The sequence below is a fragment of the Callorhinus ursinus genome, unplaced genomic scaffold, assembly GCF_003265705.2.
Source record: "Callorhinus ursinus isolate GAN/ISIS: 27379988/994484 unplaced genomic scaffold, GSC_fseal_2.0 scaffold26, whole genome shotgun sequence".
Taxonomy (NCBI): domain Eukaryota; kingdom Metazoa; phylum Chordata; class Mammalia; order Carnivora; family Otariidae; genus Callorhinus; species Callorhinus ursinus.
In genome coordinates, this window is record NW_027397088.1 from 12,396,783 (window position 1) to 12,407,209 (window position 10,427).

The 10,427-nt window shown below is 43.5% G+C and overlaps 1 long non-coding RNA gene and 1 other non-coding gene across 3 annotated transcripts; both read left to right on the top strand.

Annotated features, from left to right (window-relative positions):
• Nucleotides 1-871: 871 nt before the first annotated feature.
• Nucleotides 872-9,241, top strand: LOC112838382 (uncharacterized). 2 transcript variants are annotated; one of them, XR_003211967.2, is made up of 6 exons: nt 872-1,467; nt 6,225-6,418; nt 7,298-7,561; nt 7,829-8,009; nt 8,371-8,471; nt 8,818-9,241. It is a non-coding gene; the product is annotated as an uncharacterized lncRNA (long non-coding RNA). The 2 variants fall into 2 exon arrangements; XR_012373822.1 differs by having other exon boundaries at nt 7,298-7,445.
• On the top strand, nt 2,952-3,057 carry LOC112838428 (U6 spliceosomal RNA). Its single transcript, XR_003211986.1, has one exon. It is a non-coding gene; the product is annotated as a U6 spliceosomal RNA (small nuclear RNA).
• Nucleotides 9,242-10,427: the final 1,186 nt, after the last annotated feature.

Genomic DNA, 10,427 nt, shown 5'->3' on the forward strand with positions numbered 1-10,427 from the left:
CATTTTGATTACTATCAAAATTTGGTTTGATTACTATCTTAAGAGTCTCTAAATCTTATTTAAGTCTTTTATTTTAGCAATCAGTCACCCTGTTTAGGTTTAGCACTCAGATCTGGCTTAACTTTTGTAGGCTATGGTTCCAGTGATTACTTAATTTCTTGAGATTTTGTAATGCCTCTTTGATGTGCTTTGTTTATCTGGTGCCACTGGAGCTCCCAGTAGGACAACCAAAAATATCTCCAGACATTTCCAGAAGTTGCTTGGGGAAAATATCACCGCGAGTTGAGGAGCATTGCTCGAGAGAAGCCAGAAGAATTCAATGTCCCCAGTGTGGGACAGGCCATGATCCTGTGGGGAGGGGAGAATATATTCTCCCCCAAAGCTTCACGGGAGATCTTTAGGATCCCAGTCTGTGGTTGTGTGCCCTAACTCATCTGGCCTGGGACAAGGAAAAGGCTTGATTTGCTTCCTACTACATCTGCTCAAACTTGTACTCAGGGAGGATACTGACAATGCCTCCAGGATTTGATTTCTTGTATAACCCAGCTCAAAGGTTAATTTGGCCCAAACAAACAAGTGGTCTTTATTATGAAATTACAGCTATGAAGTTTCAAGGTGAAATCCTCTTAGCATTACATATATATGTATGCATATTTGTATTTTCTGCTTTAAGACATGCTGCCAAAGATCGTTATCAGATACATCCTTTTTGCTTGTTAGTTGGTTTTCTTCTTATTTCTACATTGCTGAGATGACATCACATGACCTTTTGAAAGTTTTTGCTTTTCTGCCTGGAAACATAGGGCAGTGTTTCATAAAAGTGAGGAAAAGGTTGCTATGCTTTAAAAAAAATCCCCTTAACTTTAAAAAATGAAAAAGAAAACCTGACAGATTGTTTATTGCAGAGTAGACTCATTTGGCCAAAAGGAGTTGTTTTGGCTAATCATTTACTCAGCTGCCCTCTGAAGAGAAATGCCATCCTCAAACTGTATGAAAATTAAATGAAACCTCACAGAATACTTGTTTACCAAATAGCTGAAGTTTAAGGTCAAATCTGTTGGCCTCCTTGGCATTTTCTGCATGACAAGCAAGTCTGAATTATTACGTATTAATTATTCAGCTCGAATTGCTTCACATTATCTGGTTGGTGGAGGTCTATGATCATTAAGCAATTGCCACCATCCTCCTCCAGAACATTTGTGGCATTTGGGGCTACTAAAAGTGAATCCAGTATGTCTTGGAGTCCAAAACAATCACACGCCAATACAGAATAAAATTAGCCTCTCTCTCTTACCTTCAACAAAGGTAGATTTCTTTGAAACATGGCCTGCTCAGGATAAGAATGTTTTATAGACTTGTGAGCTCCTGGAGATAGAAGTACAGCTGGGTTCTCACCTGATTGGAGGAAATGTCTCCTTCTGGACCTCAACTCTGGCACCAACCCTTTGTATCCTTGTCTTGAAAGAGGTAAGAGCTTTTGTCCACAATAGTCTGCCTATTCCCCTTCTTTGTCCACCTTCCACAAGTCAGAGGGACTCTAGTTAAAAGGATTTGGTGAAGTCCTAATAAGGAATAAATGAAGCACAGCCACCTGTCTTCAAGGCTGTCCTCAAACCATGAAGCCTCCTTGCCAGTGAATTTACTTGAAGTGCTGGGAAACTGACTTTTTTCCCCTGTTTTTGGAAACAATGATTACTTCACAGAAGGCCTGGTGACATCCTCCCCCACCATAGTAGTAACATGAAAAGAGTTTTTACATAGTTTTTTGGCTCTTTTGTGGCATTAGTATGAACATCTCTGGTTCTATCAATCTGGTTGTAACTTTGAAGGTGAAGACTGGCTCAGGAGCTCAGAGAGAATGTACTGGGTCTAGAAGCCCTGGGATCAAGGGCCAAGTAGAAAAATCCAGCCCCCAGTCCTGGCACTGCTGTTGTTCTGTTGTCTGCCATCAGTGATATCATTGTGGGGATGTTATAAGAAAGAGGGTGACAGAGGAAATGTCTGCAAGCTGTTGGATGATTTCGATGGCTCTCAAATTACTGTTGTTTTGGTGAGACTGCCAGCCTGCAGCTCAATGTTGGCTTCTAAAGAAGTGTGACCCCCAAAGCAAAGTGAGGCATATTTTCACACAGTGGTCAAGAGTGTGAGTTCCCAGGTCAGTGTGCCCTACTTCAAATTCTGGTTTCACTTCTTCCCACCTGTGTGCCTGTGAGCAAGTTAATGAAACTTTCTGTGTCTCAGTTTCTTCAACTATAAAGTGGGGATAATAATAGTGCACAATTCATAGTGTTGCCATGCAGGGTGAATGAAACAGTACATGTGAAGTGCTAAGGATAGAACCTATAATGTAGTAAGTACTCAAGCATTAGGTCTTATCATAGAAAGTACTTGGAAAATATCGGTCCTCACAGTCACCACCTGATCAGAATGGCCATCTGGACCAGAAGTACCTCACCACTAGGAAGTAGGTCTGCAGTAGCAACTTTTGCTGTGTATCTTTGGTGAATGGCATGGTAGAGGTGCCTAATCTATCAACATGTTCTCCACTGCAAGCAGCCTAACTTCTTTCCAAGAAAACACTGATGGGAACAACTTTCAAATGTATTTCAGAATTGTCTTAAAGGCAACATTAGCTTTTAAACTGAAGAAGTTATTACCCTTGACTTGGGGATTTCCATTCAGACTGTAATGACCCGTAATTTCCCAATGCCCTTGCTAAGTTTGTTAGGAATTGAAAAAGAGCAACTGAAATTGACCTAAAGTCCAATGTTGGTGAATTATCACTATCTTTCTCTTTGAGAAAGAAAGAAAGAGAGAGAGAGAGCATGTGCTGGGGGTGGGGGATAGGTTCATGTGGGCAAGGAAGGGTAGGAGGAAAAGCAAACAGTGTTGAGCTGATGTCTTTGTTTTAATCAAGGGGAGTGCTAAGTGATCATTAGAAATGTCTTCTAGTGCTCCCTTCTGCAGCACATATACTAAAACTGGAATGATACAGAGATTAGCATGGCCCCTGCACTAGAAATGTCTTCTGGTAGCAGAGAGAAATATGGAAACAATTCAAGTATGCCTGACCATTTATGAAATTTTGAAGCTTGAGAAAACTGATTTTGAATGCATAGCCCAAATATTACCTAGATAGAAGTATTTCCTTCTAAAGAAATGAGATAGTAGGAGTAACTGTTGGTTAATGATGAAGGTAAACATGCATGATCTTAACGGACCACACAGAGGCCTGGGGGGAGTCCTGAGAGTTCTCGGTGTCTGTGAGGTAGAGAAATGGCCCTCAGCACCTCAGAGTTCACGGACAGGGAGGAAAAGAGAAGACACTGCTTGGCCTTCTAGTTTCTCTGTCCTTCCACCTCATTCCCAGCTCAGCAGGGTGACACTGGGAAGCTGAGTTATGGATCATTGCCCAGCCCCACAGAAAAGGGAGTCCTGTATCCATGCCCAGAGTTCCCGAGATGGTGCTCTGTGAGCCCCCTCAGTGAGCTCCCCTTGAACAGACCACAAAAGAATGTTCCAGCCTCTCATCCTGGATGGGTGCCAAGGACTCAATGTAAAAATTCACATATTGAAACCCCAGCCCCCAAGGTGATGGTATCTGGAGATGGGAGCCTTTAAAAAGTAATTAGGTCATGAGGATAGAGCCCTCATGATGGGATTGGAGCTCTTATAAAGAAGAGACTGGAGAGAGTTTGTTTCCTGTCGCTGCTCTCTGCTATGTGAAGAGACAATGAGAGGGTCATCTTTTGCAAACCAGGAAACGAGCTCTCACCAGACACTGGAACTGCTGGCACCTTGAGCTTGGACTTCAGCTCCAGAACTGTGAGATATAGATGTCTGTTGATTCTTGGCCATCTTTTATTCAGTCTAAACTACTAAGGCAATGGTTATATCCACTCCATCTTCCTTCCATTTCTTTAGGTGGGAAGAGCTTGCTGACAGCATGGGATAAGCAGATGATGGGTCCACTTGGCCTGGTGTGGACTGAGCCTGGGTGGAGGTTAGAGCTAAGAGCTCCTTCAACTGCCTAAGAAAAGGAGAAAGATAAGGAAGGAAATGGAATTTATCCTTTGAAGAGCTAAAACTATAATTGCTAGACACTGGCCATTTAAAATTATTGTAATCTATGGTTTTCATTAATTTTTTGAGACAAATATATCATCCATATAAATAATAGTAAGTGCTAATGTTTATTAAGCACATCAAAGGCCCAAGCATGTACAAAGCACTTCCCACGTCTTATATCATTTTTTCTTTCCCAGACTTCTAAAGCAAGTATTATTGTGCCATTTTATAATTCAAGAAGCCCCATCTAAGTATATGGGTGGTTAAATAATTTGTCTAAGGCCACAATAACAAATAAAGAACTGGGCCTTAAAGTCATTGCTGTCTGAATCAGAAACCCACTATCATCTGGGGGCTCCACATACTTTCTTTGCAACTATTCCATAAATGTAAAATAATTCCAAAATAAAAAGGTTACTTGAAAAAAATAAAAGCCATTATCTAAATTGCTCTACTATTCTATCCTCCTAAATAACTTATGAAAGTTTTGCTTTGTTTGTATACTAAATTTCCCAGAAATTTTGAGAAATGGTGTGTTATATTTTCACCTGGGGATCCTTCCAGCATCTATATTCCCAAAGTATTATTTTGTACTTCTTCATGGAAAGCACTGAGAAAAGCACTTGCCACTTGAACAGTTCCCAATAAATGTTCATCATCATCATCATCATCATCATCATCACTGACTTCACAAATAATCATTTGTTACATTATACTTTAAGAATCAGTGAACATACTAAACTCCCCCACTAGACTCTGAATGACTCAAGAGTAAGAGACCATAGCACGTGTTTACTAACATGTTATAAAACAAATAAATCCCTGTGCTCACAATTAGATCTTTCAGCAATGAATCATCAAATCGACAGGTAGTTTCTAACTTGCCTTTGCCCTGGAGGAAGAGGGTTGTTGCCAAAGGGGTGTCTTCTCCACGACTCTTGGCCACCTTTGTAAGAGGAGAAGCCCCATTGTTCCACCCATCTGTTGCTTGGGGTAGGGATGTGATTGACATAAACCCACACATTCCGAAGGTAATTTTCCTGCAGCATGTCCTCCCTCAGCTCTAACTCAGTTAAATCCAGCTGTCCTGTCTGCTGCATTGTGCATCAAGGGAAAGTCTACACGTGGGAACAAAATTAAGGTGACCTCATGCCCTTTGGACACAATTTAAAAGGGGTCAGATCATCTTTTCTAGCTGTCAGGTTCAATGTTTCTTATGCCATGTCCTCATTTTCCACTGAATGCCAACACTGTTTATAAGTTTGTGGGATCTAGGAAGCATGAGGGCACAGCTCCAGAAGCCTGATGCGTCAGGAAATGTGAACTCTGGAAACAAAAGTGTTCACTGTGGTTTTGCTGAACCAGCATACTGTGTGTGTTCACTGAGATGGCAGGCCCATCACATGTTTGCTTGACCAACTGGTGATGACTAGGGTACTGTTTTAAAAGATGTTAGTTCTAGGTAATTGCAGGAAATATCCTCTACCTCAGCACTATTCAACAGAACCTTCTGCAGTGACAGAGATTTATGTATCTATGTTGTCTAATAAGGTGGAGTGGGACTAGAGGGACACTGTAGTATTGGGTAAAACCATCTCAGCTTTATTATAGGGTGACCACTGCTCAGAAGCATGACCTTTGTCAGAGGAGGTGTGGGGTTGTGGGCAGGGGTGTAGTTGTGTATAAACATAACCCCAAGTATTTATATATGAAGCGAAATTGTTGGAATGGGTTTTCCTTTTCTCTGACTTGTCTTGAATGTATCTATTTTCAATAAACTAAGCAATCCTTTAGAAATTACACCTTTTCAGTCTTATACCTCCAAAGAGTTATTTTTGAATCCCTGCCTCATTAACAACTGTGCCATTTTCCCTCCCCAAGAAAAACAATTGTTTTTAAATTGGATGTCTTGGTTCATGGTTAACAATGAGACTTAGATCAGGTGTGAATTTTGGTTCCAAGGTAAAATTGTTACTAAGACATTAACACACACACACACACACACACACACACACACACACAAGCATCATATGACCTCCAACTATACATTTTGCTATTTGCCACAGGTGAGTTATATAACTGGGAGGGTAAAAGAAGATGGATAATTTATTTCCTAGAAACCTCTTTATTTTATTCTTTTTTTTTTTTTTTGACAGGGAGTGTGAGCATACGCAGGGAGGAAGGAAAGAGAGAGAACCTTAAGCCGACTCCATGCTCAGTGCAGAGCCAATGCGGGCCTCCACAGGCTTGATCTCACAACCCTGAGAGTCAGACGCTTAACCGACTGAGTTACCCAGGCACTCCTACTTCCTAGAAACTTCTTAAGCTCCAGCAAATAGACCCTAAATAGGTGAGCCTGCTCCTCAAATCCTAAACCCGTCCAGAACTGTCTGTATCCCAGCATGAACACAGGGCACTATTCTGAAAGTAGGAGCTTATCTAATCATTGATTAAAAGAATGATAGGTTTTGTCAAAAGAGAAATAAAACATTATTTCAAATACAAGTTCTTCATGAAGTCTTATTACAATTTTAAACCTTCACCATTTTCTTTGTTTTGATGCATGACCTTGAAAAATCAGTAAGCGTAATTAATCAGAAAATCCAATTTCTTTCTTTGTTGCTTATAGAAATTAATTTGGCAAGCTACACTTTTAAAAAAAAGCATGTTTGTACTAACCATATTTTGTATCTCTAACCCATTGTGTTCTACTGTGTCCTGTGATTACTTTGAAATGCTGCCTACAATCTATGTTGTTTCAGGGCAAGGAGGGCTTCTTGTTTTTTTTCATTTCTTTTTTTTTTAAGATTTTATTTACTTATGGGGCGCCTGGGTGGCTCAGTCGTTAAGCATCTGCCTTCAGCTCAGGTCATGATCCCAGGGTCCTGGGATCGAGCCCCGCATCGGGCTCCCTGCTCGGCGGGAAGCCTGCTTCTCCCTCTCCACTCCCCTGCCTGTGCTCCGTCTCTCTCGCTGTGTCTCTAGAGAGAGGGAAAATGAGCGGTGGGGAGGGGGAGAGGGAGAGGGAGAGGGAGAGGGAGAAGCAGGCTGCCCACTGAAAAGAGAGCCCAGTGCAGGGCTTCATCCCAGGACCCTGGGATCATGACCTGAGCCAAAAGCAGATGCTGAATCAATGGAGCCACCCAGATGCCCTGTTATTTTTGCATTTCATAGAGGACATATTCTCAAGCATAAATCTCCTATTTCTTGCTCATTGAAATCTTGTCAGTCCCGAGAGAATATTCCGGAGATCATTCTGCATCAAATCCATGGCTTTTCTGACCCAGGATCCCTAAGATTGGCTGGTTCGGGTTAATAGGAAGATCTAAACAGCAAGGCCACACCGTGTTCTGGAGGGTTTACGTCAGCACCTCACGGTACCGCCTTCCTTCTGGGGATACCATGCTCCCCACCAAGTCTCAGCGCCCCTCTCCTGTACGCCTGCACAGTGGTTTTCCGTTTCCCAAAAGCATAGCAACTAATCTCATCTCTGGTAAATAGAGAGTCTAAAGATAGCTATTGCACTTGACCAAATGGCACAACAATGACTTCCCCATCAGCTTGCAGGGTGTGGGGGGAGAGGGGTGAGGTTCCGGGGGGGGGGCTGCCTTTCCTTTCTATCCTGTCACTCACAGATGGAAATCTTTGCTACAAAAAAACTAGACACCACATCGTATAAATAAATCTCTGGGACACTGGGAAGCAAGGCAGTCCAGGCTCTAACAGACTGCTCTTCGCTATATTCTTTCTCGGGGCATAGAAAGAACTTTTCCTGACGGTAAAGAAGACAATAAATGAGACGTGAACTCCAAGGCTTTGAAAGGAGCCAAGATGGCGGGAGAGGCGCGCCTTCTCGACTTCAGGGCATGTGGTGTTTCAGGGATGACTCACTGCCTATTCCCGTGGCTGGAGCCTCGAGGCCCTGCCGATTACCTGAACAGGTGGGTCGGGCACAGCCCAGCGTGGGTGTGCGCACCAAAGCAGCAAGTAGTAGGACAAACCTGGCCTTGCTCTAATCTGTATCTCCTTAGAGCTTGTGGGCTGAGGAGCCCAAGAAGCGGTCACCCTGCAGCTGAGTCTGCGACCCTTTGTGTACTCTGCCAGGGTCCTTCTGGCAGCAATGGCGCCACATTGATGGGTGTGACCTGTGAGTGATTTCAGTGGTTTTAAGTTTAGAAAAGTTTTGGTTAGATTAGAGAAGGGGAGTGGTACCCGGACAAGTCATCAGGGGAGGTCTGAAGGTGAGGAAGGCTTTTTGCCGTTTTGGAAGACACATCCTGCTGACACCTGCCTGCTCCACAGTTTCTGTCCGCAGGTCCTTTGGGCCCAAACGCTCATGGTCAGTGATGAAGGGGGCCGGGAAGCACCATTCACCCTATAGGAGTTTGATAATAAATACTCAGGTGAGTAACTTTTGAGAACAGAAGGGAACAAGGTGTCCTGTATAATGTGTAAATTGGGGAAAAGCCCCAAGTGGAGGATAAAACGGTGTTCCACTTTGGGATCTCAATTTCTCTGGAGTGCAGGAATTTTCCCCTTACCCCTTTCCTCACCTCTGACCAAAGGAGTAAATAGCATTAAACCTCTTCATGTGATTTCACACCAGAACCGTGATTGAGCAGGTACTTGGCGACAATTCACTGGCACGCAGAGTACATGTTCAGAAACCCAAGATGCATGCAGTGCTAAGAAGCTCCACAAACCCACGTCCCCGCGCAGCCACGACAAGGCCCCTCACTCTCTCTGCAGGTTTGTGTCTTCACGGAGCCATGAGACTCCGATGCCGACTCTAATTTGGGGCAACTCTTGGAGTCTCCCAAGAAGGGAAATGCAGAGGTGGAGCCCAAACCTACCTTCCCTGCACGGGGTATTTCCAGGCCCAGAGCAGCGCCCTCTAGAGGATCAGACGTGTTAAGTGGGAACGGGCAGCCTCAGGACCACCTCCCTGGGTCACACAGTTACCTCTCCCTCCAAGCCAGTTGTCAGACTGGGAGGGCAGTCACCTGCAAGCCACTTGACTTCAGATTTGGCCTCAGATCCGTGTGTTTTGGGCACAACGGCTCTCTTCCTGAATACCGCCATCGTGACGAGGAATGATGAAGTGCGAAGGACTCCCTGGAGGGTTGGTGGTAACACATTTTGCTGATTGAAAAATAAAAGAATAAGATAGGTGTCTCGGTTTGGAGAGTCTCTGAAGCTGTTTGGCTGCGAGAATGCTATCAAAGCTGAGCCGGCTGCATACCTGACTGATGATCAGTGACAGTCTTGGTTGCCAGGAAGTAGTGTGGGTGCGGTCCCTGGCAAAAGCTACTTTTTTCTTTTTACTTCTTCTTTTTTCTTTTCTTTTTTTCTTTTCTTTCTTTTCTTTTTTCTTTCTTTCTTTTTTTTTTTTTTTTTTTTTGGTGAGTGGGAGTTCAGAGGCAACTCCCTCCAGAGCTGGCATCGCCCACCGGGAGTGGAATGTGCAGGAATAGCATGACAGAGGGAGCACCTGTGAGTGTGTTGGGTGGGGGGGTACAAATATGTCACAACAGGTTTCTATCAATGAAGCTAAGAACTGGTTTCCTTTTAGACAATCGCTTAATCGAGGGGCGCCTGGGTGGCTCAGTCAGTTAAGGGTCTGCCTTTGGCTCAGGTCATGATCTCAGGGTCCCGGGATGGAGCCCCATGTAGGGCTCCCTGCTCAGCGGGGAGTCTGCCCCTCCCCACATTCCCCCCTCCCTCCCACTCCTGCTTGCTCTTTTTCGCAAATAAATAAAATAGCTTAATTGAGGTATAATCGATATACAACAAACTGCACGTATTTAATGTATACAGTTGGATGACTTTGAACACACACAAGCATTTGTGACACAATTGCTGCAGTCAAGGTAGTAGACTTATCCAATGCCCCCCTAAGTTTTCTTGTGTCCCCTAGGCTTTTTTTGGTGGTTGTTTTTGTTTTTGTTTTGTGGTAAAAACACTTATCATGGGATCTACTGTCTAAGTGCACAATATGGTATTGTTAACTATAGGCACTGCATGATACAGCAGATTTCTAGAACTTACTCACTTAGCAAACTGAAACTTTATACCCAGTGCACAACAGCTCCCCATTTAGAACTGACTTTTCTTCAAACTTCTATATTACAAGAAATTATAAGAACTTTGGGATTTTCTTCCATGAAGCAGCATGACTTAACAGTGGTTTTCAAACATTTTTTTAAAGTACTGGAAGCTTTTTTATTTTTTTAAGTCCTATACCTGAGCCCCAAATTATAAAAAAGATGAAAGCAGAGTTGCTCTGTTAGGAGTGGGTGCTGGCCCCGGGGACCCAAACCTGCTACTGATCCTCCTTCCTCTAGCCAGGTAGGCCCCAG